The sequence below is a fragment of the Bufo gargarizans genome, chromosome 2 (assembly GCF_014858855.1).
Source record: "Bufo gargarizans isolate SCDJY-AF-19 chromosome 2, ASM1485885v1, whole genome shotgun sequence".
In the NCBI taxonomy this organism is placed as follows: Eukaryota; Metazoa; Chordata; class Amphibia; order Anura; family Bufonidae; genus Bufo; species Bufo gargarizans.
This window is the reverse complement of record NC_058081.1, coordinates 606,513,538-606,528,484: the sequence shown is the minus strand read 5'-3', so window position 1 is coordinate 606,528,484 and position 14,947 is coordinate 606,513,538. Positions and strand designations below refer to the sequence as shown.

At 45.9% G+C, this 14,947-nt stretch overlaps 1 protein-coding gene across 5 annotated transcripts in view; it reads right to left on the bottom strand.

Moving 5' to 3' along the window:
• Positions 1 to 14,947, bottom strand: part of CDON (cell adhesion associated, oncogene regulated) — a 120,025-nt gene that overhangs the window by 60,981 nt on the left and 44,097 nt on the right. The gene's annotated exons all lie outside the window — the stretch shown is intronic.

Genomic DNA, 14,947 nt, shown 5'->3' with positions numbered 1-14,947 from the left:
TTCTGATGTTTCTCTCCTGACATGCCAACATCCATCCATTCGATGAAGCAGAAAACATGACTCATCAGAGAACGCAACCTTTGCCAATCCGCGAAGATCCAATTCCGGTACTGCTGCTAAAATTGAAGCCTTTTCAGCTGACGCAACTTCGTTAGCAGAGGTGCAGTTGCCGCAAACAAGCCGCAGGGGCATGGGTGTGACTGTGGGTGGCCAGATGGGTGTAGTGGTTGTGATACTTACAGTTCTGATGCCCCTTGGGCTTGTGTGCAGTATTGAGAAGGGTGCACGGTTTCTTCCCTTTGGGGCACACTCTAGTTTTATTTATTTATTCTGGTTCTGGGGTTCTCCTGCCTGATGAGAGTTGAGGTGACTTTGGTGGTCAAGGTTTTGAGGTGTGTCGTGATGTCGATACTTTGCAGTGTAGTAGTAGTGCAGGGAGCAGTGATAAGGCCATCTTCACAGTATTTTACTACAGAAGTCAATGGATAAGTCACACAGGCACCGTACAAGTTAAATGCAGTTTCCAAAGTCAGCATATGCAATTTCCAAGATTGTGTATGGGAGGCTATTCTCTTTCCCTTTTCAATCAAACAGTGCAATCTTTAGCTTTCTGGCCTAAGAGGCCAGTGAATGGGGTTGAGCAGCAGTAGCAGGCAAAGGTGCTATCCAGTGGATGATACTGTGATTGGTATTCAGATATTGATAACCTATCCTGAAGATGGGCCATCAGTATTAAACTCCCAGAAAACAGCTTTAAATAACTGAAAGAGTAGGGTTCTCCCAGCAGCACAGAGTATTTTTGCACAGCAGTGTGCTGATCTTGTGGCAGGTCTCAGATCGAGAGTTTGATTGTGGTATTGATACCACGTAGTATTTCAGGAGAGCAGTGTACTGATCTGGCAGGAGGTCAGAGACTGAGACTTACATAGTGGAAGGGCCGTGGTTCCCTGCAGCACAGAGTGTTTCAGGAGAACAGCATTCTGATTTCGTGGGAGGTGACGATTAAGCATTACATGGTGAAAGGAGCAGTGCTTCCTAGCAGCACAGCTTATTTCAATAGAGAAGTGGGCTGATGTTTGGGGCAATGACCTGTCCACCCATGTGACAATATGAGGAGGAAATTGGGGACATCTGTAAAGGGTTAGAAGAAACATGGTTCCTTAGAAGCACAGAGTATTTCAGGCGATTAATGTGGAGACAGTGACCTGTCTAAGCTGCATGTGACAAATGTTGTATAAAACCACATATAACAGCTTATAATGTGCTGCTCCTGTCATCTGCCTAGTGTGCCATTATGTGGAAGCCGAGTATCATAAAACCCATACGTTCTTCACATGAGTTACATGCTACACATGGATGAGCTTACTGCAACGTGAATGCTCTACATATGAATTATGAAACATAGAGCAGGCACTTTGGGTTCATTTTTCGTATGTGACCCTTGTGTGTCCCAGCCCCCAGCCCCTCAAGTAACAGGATAGAGTTTCATGCTTGCAGGACAAAAGTAAAGACGGAGGAAAAAAGAGAGACTGCGGAGTGTGACCAATCAGGAATGATCCTAATGGATGCACACAGGGGGTCCTAAACTATTCACAGAGCTGGACTGTACAAAGCGAGGAACCTGATCTTCTACCTCTCATTCACTATCATGCAGACAATGCCAGGTCAGCGCCACATCCAGGGCTTCACACACCTTCTCTAAAACACAAGCATCTGAACTATCAGATATCCATAAGGTAATTGTGCGAGGACAGCAGTAGGTGACATGATCTCTATTTAGGGGCCTCAGGAGTCATCTTGGTTCCATATGAGGATCACAAATTACACTGGTAGAAAAATATCAGGTTACATTGTGAGAACAGAGCAACAGCATGTTGGGGGAACTACTGCTGATTTTATCTACAGTTTAACCTGCTACATAGACTACATGACATCACTGCATTCATATGACATCATCATCCAATCAAACTCTGACCTGCTACATAGACTACATGACATCACTGCATTCATATGACATCACCATCCAATCACACTCTGACCTGCTACATAGACTACATGACATCACTGCATTTATATGACATCACCATCCAATGAAACTCTGACCTGCTACATAGACTACATGACATCACTGTATTCACTGTATGACATCACCATCCAATCAAACTCTGACCTGCTACATAGACTACATGACATCACTGTATTCACTGTATGACATCACCATCCAATCACACTCTGACCTGCTACATAGAACCATCAACTCATAAACGCATCTGCTAAACGTGCTGTGCGGTATCACGGCGATCTGTGACAATCACAGAATGACTTTCTACTTAGACTGTGTGATCTTATTGCGCACACCCTGTGACAGTAGGTGTGACATCATCAATCAGTCGCAGACTGACCTGCTACATAGACTGTTGACCTCACGGCGCTCACTCTGTGACATCACCATTCAGTCATAGGCTGACCTGAAACTTATACTATGTGACCTCATGTCACTTACTCTGTGACATTATCATCCAATCACAGACTAACTTCTTGCATAGACCATGTGATGTCACTGCACTCCAATCACAGACTGATCTGTTACACAGACTCTGCGACCTATCTGCACTCTATGAAGTCATCACCCAGTCACAGACTGACCTCTTACATGGACTGTGTGACCTCACTGCACTCCATGACATCATCATTCAGTCACAGACTGACCTCTTACATGGACTGTGTGACCTCACTGCACTCTATGACATCATCATTCAGTCACAGACTGACCTCTTACATGGACTGTGTGACCTCACTGCTCTCTATGACATCCAGGGCAGTCTTTAATATTGATTGGACCCTGGGCAAAAATTTACTTGGGCCCCTGGATCCCGCCTTCCCACACCTTAGCAGGCAATCACGTCCTCCACCACAACACACACACAAAAAATCTACACATCTGGTAGAGTACAGTGAATGACTGTAAATACTTCCAGTTCTGAAGACTCCAGCGGCTCAGGATCAGTGCTCTGGGCTGGAAGTGGGCACCGCTCTGCAGGAAGGAGACCAGGGCTCGGCTCACCCTAGTGTTACAGTGCACCCCAGCACCCCACAGTATGCAGTATAGCACCCTATAGTATACAGCACCACACAGTATGCAGTTTAGCACCCCACACTATACAGTACCCCACAGTATATAGTAGAGCAGTATAGCAGCCCACAGTATACAGCACCCCACAGTATACAGCACCTCACAGTATACAACACCTCACTGTATACAGCACCCCAAACTATACACGATACAGCCCCCCCACTATACAGTACAGCAGTATAGCACTCCACACTATACCGCACCCACAGTATACAGACCCCCACAGTATACAGTACAGCAGTATAGCCCCCCACACTATACAGCCCCCCCCACTATACAGGCCCCCCCACTATACAGGCTCCCCCCACTATACAGGCCCCCCCCCACAGTATACAGGCCCCCCCACAGTATAAAGGCCCCCCACAGTATACAGACCCCCCACAGTATACAGGCCCCCCCACAGTATACAGCCCCCCACACAGTATACAGACCCCCCCACACAGTATACAGCCCACCACACAGTATACAGCCCACCACACAATATACAGCCCCTCCCCACAGTATACAGGCCCCCCCACAGTATACAGCCCCCCCCACAGTATACAGCCCCCCCCCCCCACAGTATACAGGCCCCCCACAGTATACAGCCCACCACACAGTATACAGCCCATCACACAGTATACAGCCCCTACACAGTATACAGCCCCCACACAGTATACAGTCCCACACAGTATACAGCCCCCCACAGTATACAGCCCTCCCACAGTATACAGCCACCCCACAGTATACAGCCCCCCCACAGTATACAGCCCCCCCCACAGTATACAGGCCCCCCACACAGTATACAGCCCACCACACAATATACAGCCCCCCCACAGTATACAGGCCCCCACAGTATACAGGCCCCCACACAGTATACAGCCCCCACACAGTATACAGTCCCACACAGTATACAGCCCCGCACAGTATACAGCCCCCCACAGTATACAGGCCCCCACACAGTATACAGCACCCCACTATTCAGTAGTTTACAGTATATTAACATAACAGCCCCTGTCACCTTTTTCTGATGTAATCTTAACACAAAAAAGCTCCACAGTTAACTTCTGCAACACTCCTGGTAGGACCTGTGATGACCTCATAGCCATGTGACCAGTAATTGCTAGGTTACTGGTCACATGGTGATGATGTCATTAAGGTCCTAGATCACAACTTTAACACAGTACGATCATGATGCCTGGACTCAGTGCCAGCTTGACACCCGGGGCAGTAGCTAGCAGGGCTCAAGAGGCAGCTGCCTTGGGCCCCCCAGGAGCAACTGGGCCCTGGGCAGCTGCTCCTTTTCCCCTTTGGTAAAGAAGGCCCTGATGACATCATCATTCAGTCACAGACTGACCTCTTACATGGACTGTGTGACCTCACTGCACTCCATGACATCATTATTCAGTCACAAACTGACCTCTTACATGGACTGTGTGACCTCACTGCCCTCTATGACATCATCATTCAGTCACAGACTGATCTCTTACATGGACTGTGTGACCTCACTGCACTGCATGACATCATCATTCAGCCACAGACTGACCTCTTACATGGACTGTGTGACCTCACTGCACTCCATGACATCATCATCCAGTCACAGACTGACCTCTTACATGGACTGTGTGACCTCACTGCACTCTATGACATCATCATTCAGTCACAGACTGACCTCTTACATGGACTGTGTGACCTCACTGCCCTCTATGACATCATCATTCAGTCACAGACTGACCTCTTACATGGACTGTGTGACCTCACTGCACTCCATGACATCATCATTCAGTCACAGACTGACCTCTTACATGGACTTACATGACATCAGATTGACTAGCTAAGAGGGCCACAATCATTTTGAAAGTGAAGGCTAGGAAGTGTGAATGTAGGCACTTAGCACTGATTTTCTTCCTTCTGTACACATTTTATACCTTTCATCCCTTCACGTTGTTGCAGTGCATCAGTGGATACAATTTTGAGGACCTTAGATTGTTCGTAAATCAACTCCTAAGGCTACAATGGCTTAAGATCCTGATAATCGGAAGGAATTTGGGCAGTGTCCTCTCCGTATATTGTGTGACCAGTGTACACATCAAACATTCTCCCATCCTGGAGAATACAAGTGTCAATATACTGGTTTCCCGGAGACGGCAATGGCCACTTACAGGAGCAGAATAATGTGGCTGGAGGGCAGAATGTGGCCGGCTTCTCTGAAAGGATTTACTGAAGGACAGAACCATCTTTTTTTTTGACCCTCATTCAGGGACGGTGTTTATCCCCTCATGGCTGCTGCTCGGAGCTCAGAGAATCAGTCTTTGGAAAGTGATCATATCCTGCTGTTTTCATTATTGGGCTCTGGCAGAGGCGGCATTGAGCGGTTTTCTTTGGAAATTCAGCAGGCAAAGATCAAAGACCTCTGTACCTTTCCCCCTATGTATGCTACAGTACACACAGGCTACAGAATGATGCAGATCCTCTGTGTCATCACATATTGCCATGTTTTATGCATGCCCAGAAGAGAAGATGGTTGAATAAGAGGTTTGTTTCTGAGCATCATGGCTCCATCCTGTGCATCAGTGCCAGGGCTGGCAACCTAGGTGGAAGCTTATGGTCTGCTGGGTATGCAAGAGGCATTGTAGCCAAATAACATTTCTGCAGATCATATGTAAGTAACTGACCAGTTCAATTTCTTTCTATTCTTCTGACAGATCAGAAGAACTGAAAGCTAAACAGTGATGTGAACCCAGACTTTCCAGCAAGAACTCCCCAAAAAGTCCTGTTGTGGAAAACAATGACATGTCCTAAATAGGTTAAAGTCTTCCAAGTACACATTGACTGGCCCAAAGAGAAATGGTGCAACATTTAGTTTTTTTGGGGTCCACAGTCAGAAGACCCCTGAGCACTGAATTTAAGCCACGGTACACTGTAAAGACAGTAGAGCATAGCGGTGCCAACATTAGGATATAGGGATGCTTCTCATACCCATCATAACAGCTGTAAGACGGATGCATACCTGTTTTACAGCTGTCTGATTGATTTCAGTGGAGTCTGTCTGGCTGTGAAAACGGACAAAAATAGGACATGTCCAATTTTCTTAATGGGAACTATTGACTGCAAAAAAATGAACAGAACTGGTGGGTAACCTCAAATAAGACTTAACTTTTAATACATCATTAGAAATACCCAAAAGGAGGCGAAAAGGTCGCTTGCCACAGTACAGGACACTTATTACAAATCACTCAATGGTGAAAAAGTACAAAATTGCTATATGTAGTGCCAACAGACCTGAACGGTAGCAAAAGAGTGGCAGGGGAAAGGGAGACTGGGACTCCTCCTATTGATCCCTCCCTATATGTCTACACCTCCTAAGTTGTCCCTAGGTGTCCCTACGCCATGTGACTGCCCAGTTTCGTCAGAGAAGGGAGCAAGCGAGGGAACTATGTTGGCATACTAAGGGATATACTATAAATGAGCCCACAATAGCAAACAAAATACAGCTATACCCCAAAAACACGCTGCCTAACGCGTTTCATTGGCCTAGGGCCAATTCATCAGGGGACTTGAATAGATGAAGTACACCAATGCAAAGTAGTCAATATATGAAGTGCACAAAGCAAAAACGTCAAAAGATAAAGTGCAAACAGCAGCCAAAACTTAGCTTAGCATCAGCGGCAGAGGCTCCATCTGATCAAACTAATGGAGTGTTTCTTTCTCATAGCACAGCCCTCTAGTTTCTTTGAAGCATTTTTTTGGTTATCGTTTTTTTTTTTGTTATCATTAGTGACCATTTTACTCCAGTGGTTAATTAAATATTTGAACTATTGACTGCCCATTAAAAAAAGCCCATGTGAAAAGCCTCAAAGACTTCAATTGGTTCTAAAACCAGTCGTGCGACGGCTGTTTCAAAAACGTCATGTGAATGTAGCCTAATGATGTGATGAAATGGGAGTGAAGGATACATGATTTTCCCATTCAAGGGTCTGAGAAAGCTGACAACCACTGTGTAATGGCAGACTTTGGTAATGCATCGTCTCCTCCAATATCATTGCATACTGTGAGTGTCACGGTGGGGAGTGGGGGAAACCCCCCCCACCATACAATGTAATAAGGATAATGGTAGCAACTAGGCCAGGACGCCGGGATCAGGGAACAGGACACCTCCTATTGCATCCCTAATCCTCTCCCTAACTTCTAACCGTATGAGCGGACCCCGATGGTGGGACGGCTCATACCCTGGATACCTAATATCCGGAGTTGCCCTGGAAATACCTCACTTAAGAGCAGGGGAGAGATGACCTGTTCATCCACAACACTGAGGAACAGGAGACCCTAAAGGCCTAGAACTAGGGAAAGGGGAACACATACAGCATAAGGAGATGGCAGGTAAGTGAAACCAATAACACACTTACCTGCCACAGACACACTGACTGGAACCCGTGCACTAGTGCTGCTGTCCACACCAACATTAAGGACACAGCACAAACCACAACCACACAGGAACCCAGGACACACATAGCTGCAATAAAAATGAGACAGGGGAATGTCTAGTAAACATGCTGGACACCAAACACCACCAGACAAGTAACAACAAACTAGACATACAAACACCCTAAACATAACCCACTCCATACAAATTTGGACAGGAAGGGAAGAAGACACCGGGATGACATTGAACAACTACAAGGGTGGCCCTCACTGGACAGATGGAACACCCTGGACTGGAGCATAGCTCCAGCACCAACCAGAGCTGAAGTACAACACACTGCAGCCAGGAAACCACAGAAGATATAAGCCAAGGGACCACACCCAATCAGGGAGTTAACCCTTACAGCACCAGACAGAGGGAGGCTACAACTTAAAGGGGAAATGCACACACAAGCATACCAAACACGTTACCACCGGCAACAGCATGCGTGGCAATCATGTCACGGCAATCACCCAGAAGGCCGAGACACTGCCACCGCATGCGCTCACAGCAACTCGTTGGCAAGTGTGGCAAAAGTGTCACAGCGTACACCATAGGCCGTGACACTGAGGCAGTGACAGGAGTCATTTATGATGGGAGATATGTGTCACCCAGAATGCTGCAGGAAGCATTCTAAAAGAGGCTTTGTTTGCACCGGGAACGTGTCACCAAGGCCTGGCCTTGGTGGAGTAATGGCCCCTAGATTTGGTGTCCACTAAGGTAGTTGGTGGACACCATTATAGATAGCATAGCTGGTTCCAGCTAGTCCAGGTCGGGCTTTTACTGGGAACAGGCAATGTGCTGGGTGGGTGCCTGTTCTCCATGCTCCAGTCTGGGACTTGGGGCATGCTCATGTCCAGGGATTCTATTTAATCCTGCTGCTGGACTTAGGTGTGTCTCAGTCTGGGGAAGAAGGCAGACAGTGTGAGGTAACACTGTCAGTGTGTGCTGTGTTTGTTGATCCCGGCTATGATCCAGATTTATCGGCTGTACGTATTTGGAAAAGCCTAAATAAAGAAGACTTTGATGAATTTTGTGGTGTCCCTGCCTCTGTACACTGGTCAAATGAGTACGGTTCCTTACAATACTTATATACACATTTGCCATTCAGAAATTTGGGAACAATCAGTGGCAGCCTCTTTTGAGGAGGGGTGAACATTTTCGGGAGAAATGTTTTCTTAATGAAAGGGTTAACATTGCATATGGAAGAAGATGGAATATAATGCAGCGTTCCCAGCTTCCCGCCAGGGTGACAGGTTTGCTGGATCAGTGCTGTAGTCTGATAATCATTGACACCCGGAGCAGCTGACATATTTCAGTCGCTGCTCGGTTCCCTGTATGCGCTGGCCATCCCGCCTTCTGTACTTCAAAAACAGTTTAGTCGTTCCCTCCATTAGAGCTAATCCAGAAATCTGCCAGAGTGGATTGTGTTTCCCAGCAAAGTCAGGAGAGGAGGAAAGGACGTCGATTAGTGGGAATTAATACAAAGTCTGCGCTGCTCGATGCAAGGATGGAAAAAACATTCTGATCCATGCCGGAAAATGTCCTAAACACGGGGAACATGCTGCCAAATTCTCCACTGCCAGATCTACAGTTTGGCTCCATGGCGGGGATGATCACTGGCATTGTAGGGGAGGTGAAGAAAATAACCCCCCAGCACCTACAGGCAATAGCTACCCCAGCATCCCACTTGATGCCTCTATTGTATGTATCAATTTGATCCCAATAAAAAAAAAAAAACATAGTGTGGGTCAGTACCCACTGAAGCCGGCCCATCTGTGAGGATGCTGTCTTAGGGGGCTGTTCCAGGTCAATGTGAAGGGCTAAGACACTGGGGCCAATACCTCCTAACACTGGAATCCTTATGTGGGGATATATAATTTTTAAGCCGACCCACGATTGTCCAGAAACGTTAACAGATTCCTCTGAGAAACCAGTTTTCATAAGCAAAGCCCCTTTTTTCATTAAAGAGGCAGACACTTTAAAATATTGTCAATGACTGAAACAGTAGACTGGTATTTTACTGTCCTGCATAGTTTTTATCGTCCCACAGGCTTATATGAGTATGGCTCCAATAACCAGTGGCGTTGCTAGGGCTGGTGTCACCCAGTGCGGTAGAAAATGGTGTCACCCCCGGAAGCAATAATTTTTTAGTCATATAACCAATAATTTAGTTATATAATGATTTAGTTATATAATGTGGTACAATAATTTAGGCTACTTTCACACTAGCGTTCGGGTGTCCGCTTGTGAGCTCCGTTTGAAGGCTCTCACAAGCGGACCCGAACGCATCCGTCCAGCACTAATGCATTCTGAGTGGACGCGGATCCGCTCAGAATGCATCAGTCTGGCAGCGTTCAGCCTCCGCTCTGCTCAGCAGGCGGACACCTGAACGCTGCTTGCAGCGTTCGGGTGTCCGCCTGGCCGTGCGGAGGCGAGCGGATCCGTTCCGACTTACAATGTAAGTCAATGGGGACGGATCCGTTTGAAGATGACACAATATGGCTCAATCTTCAAACGGATCCGTCCCCCATTGACTTTACATTGAAAGTCTGGACGGATCCGTCTGAGGCCATTTTCACACTTAGAAATATTTTAACAATATAATTTAGACGGATCCGCTCTGAACGCAAGTGTGAAAGTAGCCTAAGTTAATAATAATTTAGTTATATAATGTGGTACATAATGTGGGCAAAATATACCTAATTACATACCATTCCCAATACATAAACTTATTTTTATGTGAAAAATGGCTATTTTTTTTTTTTTATTTTTTTTAAAGTGATACACTTTGGTGCCAGGTGGTGTACCATAATAAAAATGCCAGGGTACACCCCCTGGCACCAAAGAGTATCACTAATAAAAATGTAAATAGCCTTTTTTCACATAAAAATAAGTTTATTTATTGGGAATGTTATGTAATTAGGTATATTTTGCCCACATTATGTACTGTGGGACTCTTTGTTTATTATATATAAATATAGGGGACACGTACTGTGCAGTAAAAATATTGCTATTGCCAAAGTCAGGAGGTAGGCAGGCTGGCAGCTCCAACAGCCCTCCGATGCGGCGCTTGCCATCCGCCGCGGCCCCACTGACGGACTCAGTCACGCCTCCTTGGGCCTGAGCACCGCACGCACCGCACGGCACACACGTAGGCTGGCACGTAGGCTTACACAATTTAGAGATGGGAAGTTCGGATCGTTTTCATGAATTGGATTTTCGGTTCACTTCCTGAGCCGGCAGAAGCAAGTGAACTGAAGATCAATGCGCATGCGCAGCTCATCGAATCTTCGGTTCACTTGCTGAGTCGGCTCTCAAGTGAACCGAAGGTCTGGAGGGACTCGCTCCTGGCAAACACAGCTCTGCTGCAGTGAATGCAGTGGAGCAGACTGATGTAATTACACTGTATAGTTATTGCAGGGATTTAGATAATTGTCTAAGAGTTTATTAGTTAAAAGAATCCTGTCACCGAGTCCCTGCCAGGCTTCCTACTCTGCTACAAGCACCCTATACACACACAGTTACACACACAGCTCTGCTACATGCAATCTATACCCCCCTATACACACACAGCTCTGCTACATGCAATCTATACCCCCCTATACACACACAGCTCTGCTACATGCAATACACCCCCCCCCCCCCCCCCCTTGTCAGGGGACAGGGAGCCGCAGGAGCCTGGCAGGGACTCAGTGACACGATTCTTTTAACTAATAAACTGAGACGATTCTCTGAGTCCCTGCGACTCACCCTGTGCTGTGAGTCAGTGCTGGACTGCTGGCTGCCTCTGATTGGTTGGAGGGCGGGGCTAGCTTCCACTCTCGGCTCCTATTACACTGCCTGCTGCTGCCGGCTATCTGACTGAGCTGTTTCACTCGATCAGCTCAGTCAGAATACACATAGTAAGTCAGTCCGGCGGCAGGAGGGGGCGGGTGACACCCCATCAGACTGGTGTCACCCGGTGCGGCCCGCACCCCCGCACCCCCCTTGCAACGCCACTGCCAATAACTCATATTGAGATTAATATTAAAGAAGCACTCCTACAACAATTTTATTTTGAATCAAGCTTCAGATCATAGATTCGAAGTCGATTCATTCAAACACTATGGGGGTCATTTATTAAGACAGGCGTTTTAGACGCCAGTCTTAATAAAGCCTTGCACTGCGCCGGCCTCTACATAGCTTCAGCGGATCCACCTCTGCTTCTAAATGTAAGCCAGCTTCCTTGCTGTCTTACATTTAGACCATTTTTTTTACACCCAAGGCCTCATGCACACGGCCGCTGCCCAGCCTTGCCGTATTTCAATGGGTCTGCAATCCGGAAGGTGTGGAATGGAGGCATGGAATAGCGCTTCCGTGGCGTTTCTCTCCATGTCTCCGCACCGCAAAAAACACGTTCTATTTTTTTGCGGTGCGGACAGATCACGGACCCATTCAAGTTGAATGGGTCTGGATCCGTTGCGACCACCGCACAGATAGTGCCCGTGCATCGGGAACAGCCAAGCAATGGCAGTGTGCATGAGGCCGAAAACAAGCGTAGAAAATGATGGATGAGATGGGCCTACCAGCCCGTCCCTTTCCCTGCCCATGCCACGCCGACTCATTTAGACCTGGCGTGAGCGGGGGGAAAGTCGCAGATCTGCACCTGAAATACACCTAATATAGGCATATTTCAGGTTAATGAATGACCCCCTTTGTTTCAATGCTGCCCAGAGACCTGTCTCCGTACAGCATTAAAATGTAAAATTTGTTTCAGCCGAAGTTGTGCGAGACTTTGGTGAATGAATTTGGTAATCACTTCTTTAAAAACATTTTAAAATAGCAATCCAAAGTCGGGTTTTGTACCGAGGTACCGGCTGGTACCAACCCCGACTTCGGATTCAGATTTTTAAATGTTTTTAAAGATGCAGAAATGATTGCCGAATTCATTCACCGAAGTCTCGCACGACTTCGGGTAAAACAAGTTTTGCCTGGGGTGGGGCTTAATGGAGGGTGGGGCCTAGTGTGACCTGCAAAATTTAGTATAACTGACGCCAGGAGGAGTAGATTTGAGATTCTGATGCGCAGTGCCAGAGATACGCCTAATTTACTAAGAGGCATTTGCATCTTAATAAATTAGGCACATCTTACTCCCACAGAGGGATCAAGACCGGCGTATGGGAACTCTAGTCTTGATATATGTCCACCAGTATTTTATGGTTGGACAGGAAGTCAGTTTCTCCATTCATATGAGACTGACATTGAGGCTTTCATAGGAATTTTGTGGGAGTGCTTTTTTAAAGGTACCAACGTAAAGAATGCAGACTCATGGACACCACAATGATTGATGTATAGTGTTGAGCGAACTTGTGTTTTGAAGTTCGGCGTACAAGGCTCAAGTTATCTAAGAATTCCGTTATGGAGTCCGCTACGACGGGCCATAAGTTATGGTTCATGGTAGCGGAATCCATAATGGAATTCTTAGATAATCCGAACCTTGTACGTCGAACTTGAAAACACAAGTTCCCTCAACACTATTGATGTAATCGACGATGATTGCTGATCAGTCATATTTGCTCATTTTTCTTAGCTTTTTCTGTATCAAACCAAACCCCTATGCAACAGGAATAGGCATCGCCCCTTCAAATAATTCACCAGTGTGATCCAGTCCTAAGAGTGGGGTGTTATCATCTATGTCTGGTTGGGATCACATCAGCTGTTTGTGTATTCTGTATACGATGTGTCATGGGCTCCTGCTGCATTTTTCATACAGACCTCTTCATATTACTAGTAAATATGAAGGAAAGTGCATGTCACTATTTTCTTTGGCACTTATTCAAAACTGAGGTCATACCCAACACTGAGGAGAAGTATATGCGGTGGCTTATAATTGTCTCATTAAATACAATGTAACATGTTGTAAAGTTCATTTTAGTCTGATCCACGTGTGATTCAAAGAGAAAATATAACCTGAAGGGAAAACATTGTGACCCCCCCTTAAACAATCTGTGCCCTATATTCACATGCAGCCCTCTAGACACCAGCTAGTACCCAGATAAGCTGAGAGGGCTCATATGACATTTGCATACAATTTGGAACCAGTATAAGGGGGAGTGAAAGTGTATAATGTGAACCCGCTTGGCACTTCTGACAAGGGCACATTAACGGGTGGGACTATACATCCGGTTCGAGATCCCCTTTAAGGTTTAAAGGTGCACACCAAACAATTTAAATTACTTTACATAGCCAAAATCATCCTGACACTAATCCACTCACAGTATTTATTGTTTAAAGAAAAATCTCATGGTTACACTGTGAATAGACATGGTCACTTTGTCACAAGATCCAGTTAATCTCTAAAGATACACTAACAATCTAGTGGGCTGGATATTTCCCAGAAATATGCTGGGCAAGGGTTAGCCTCCATAGCAGAGAGGGTATGTTAAAAAAGCTCTCCCGCAAGTTTAATTGATGCCTATATAGTGCAGCATAGTCTATTATTGAATAAAAATGTATAGGCTATTGTCTATGCCTTTTGCACACTAGTGTTAGTTGATGTGCCACTTATGGGTTGCCACCTATCTGGGCTCCTTCTTCCCCTACATTATGATTCACCTAATAAAACAGAATGCATAGTGACAGAATTTCTATATCTTAAATGACACAGCAGAATATCAGTCTTTTGCTTCACACTGCTCTCCCCTGCCTCCTGACTGTGATAGTTTCTCCCTATCAGCTATTACAAGTAGGAGACTATGAAAAGCAGTGTGAAGCTGCATCTCATATGAATACAGTGGAGATTCTGCACATAGCACGTACATATGGTATAGACATACAGTGTGAGTCAGAGGAGTTCTCTCTGCTGCTAATCACTGCATGGACATCTACTATATCATTGCACTTCTGCGCTCCTAAAGGGGTTGCCCCATGAAAAATAGTCTACATTTTTCAAACCAGCATCCGGATCTGAATACTTTTGTATTTGCATGTAATTAAAAATGTAGTATAGCCGCTAAGTTATTCACTGAAATCTATCTGCATAGCGCCACCTGCTGTTTGCTCTTTTTCTAATTTCTCTGTCCTGTTCACTATGATGGAAGCACATGCTCAGTTCCATCCTTCAACTGCAACCAGCGGCAGTAGAAAGGACATGCCCCATGAGAAAATGTATGCCTCCCTAAGCTGCCAACTTGAAATCTAGCAGAGGAATGAGAGCAATGAATGAGGAGATTTCTGGATCCATGTGAGGTATAGGGATGGTTCTAAGTTTGTTATAAAGAGATAGTTGTATACTATATGCTATTGGGTTTTCATTTTTTAAATCAATCATGGGTAAATTCCTTTAAGGCAAAAATGTCTGCAGCTGCACTCTATGTATTGGAGTAGGGGTG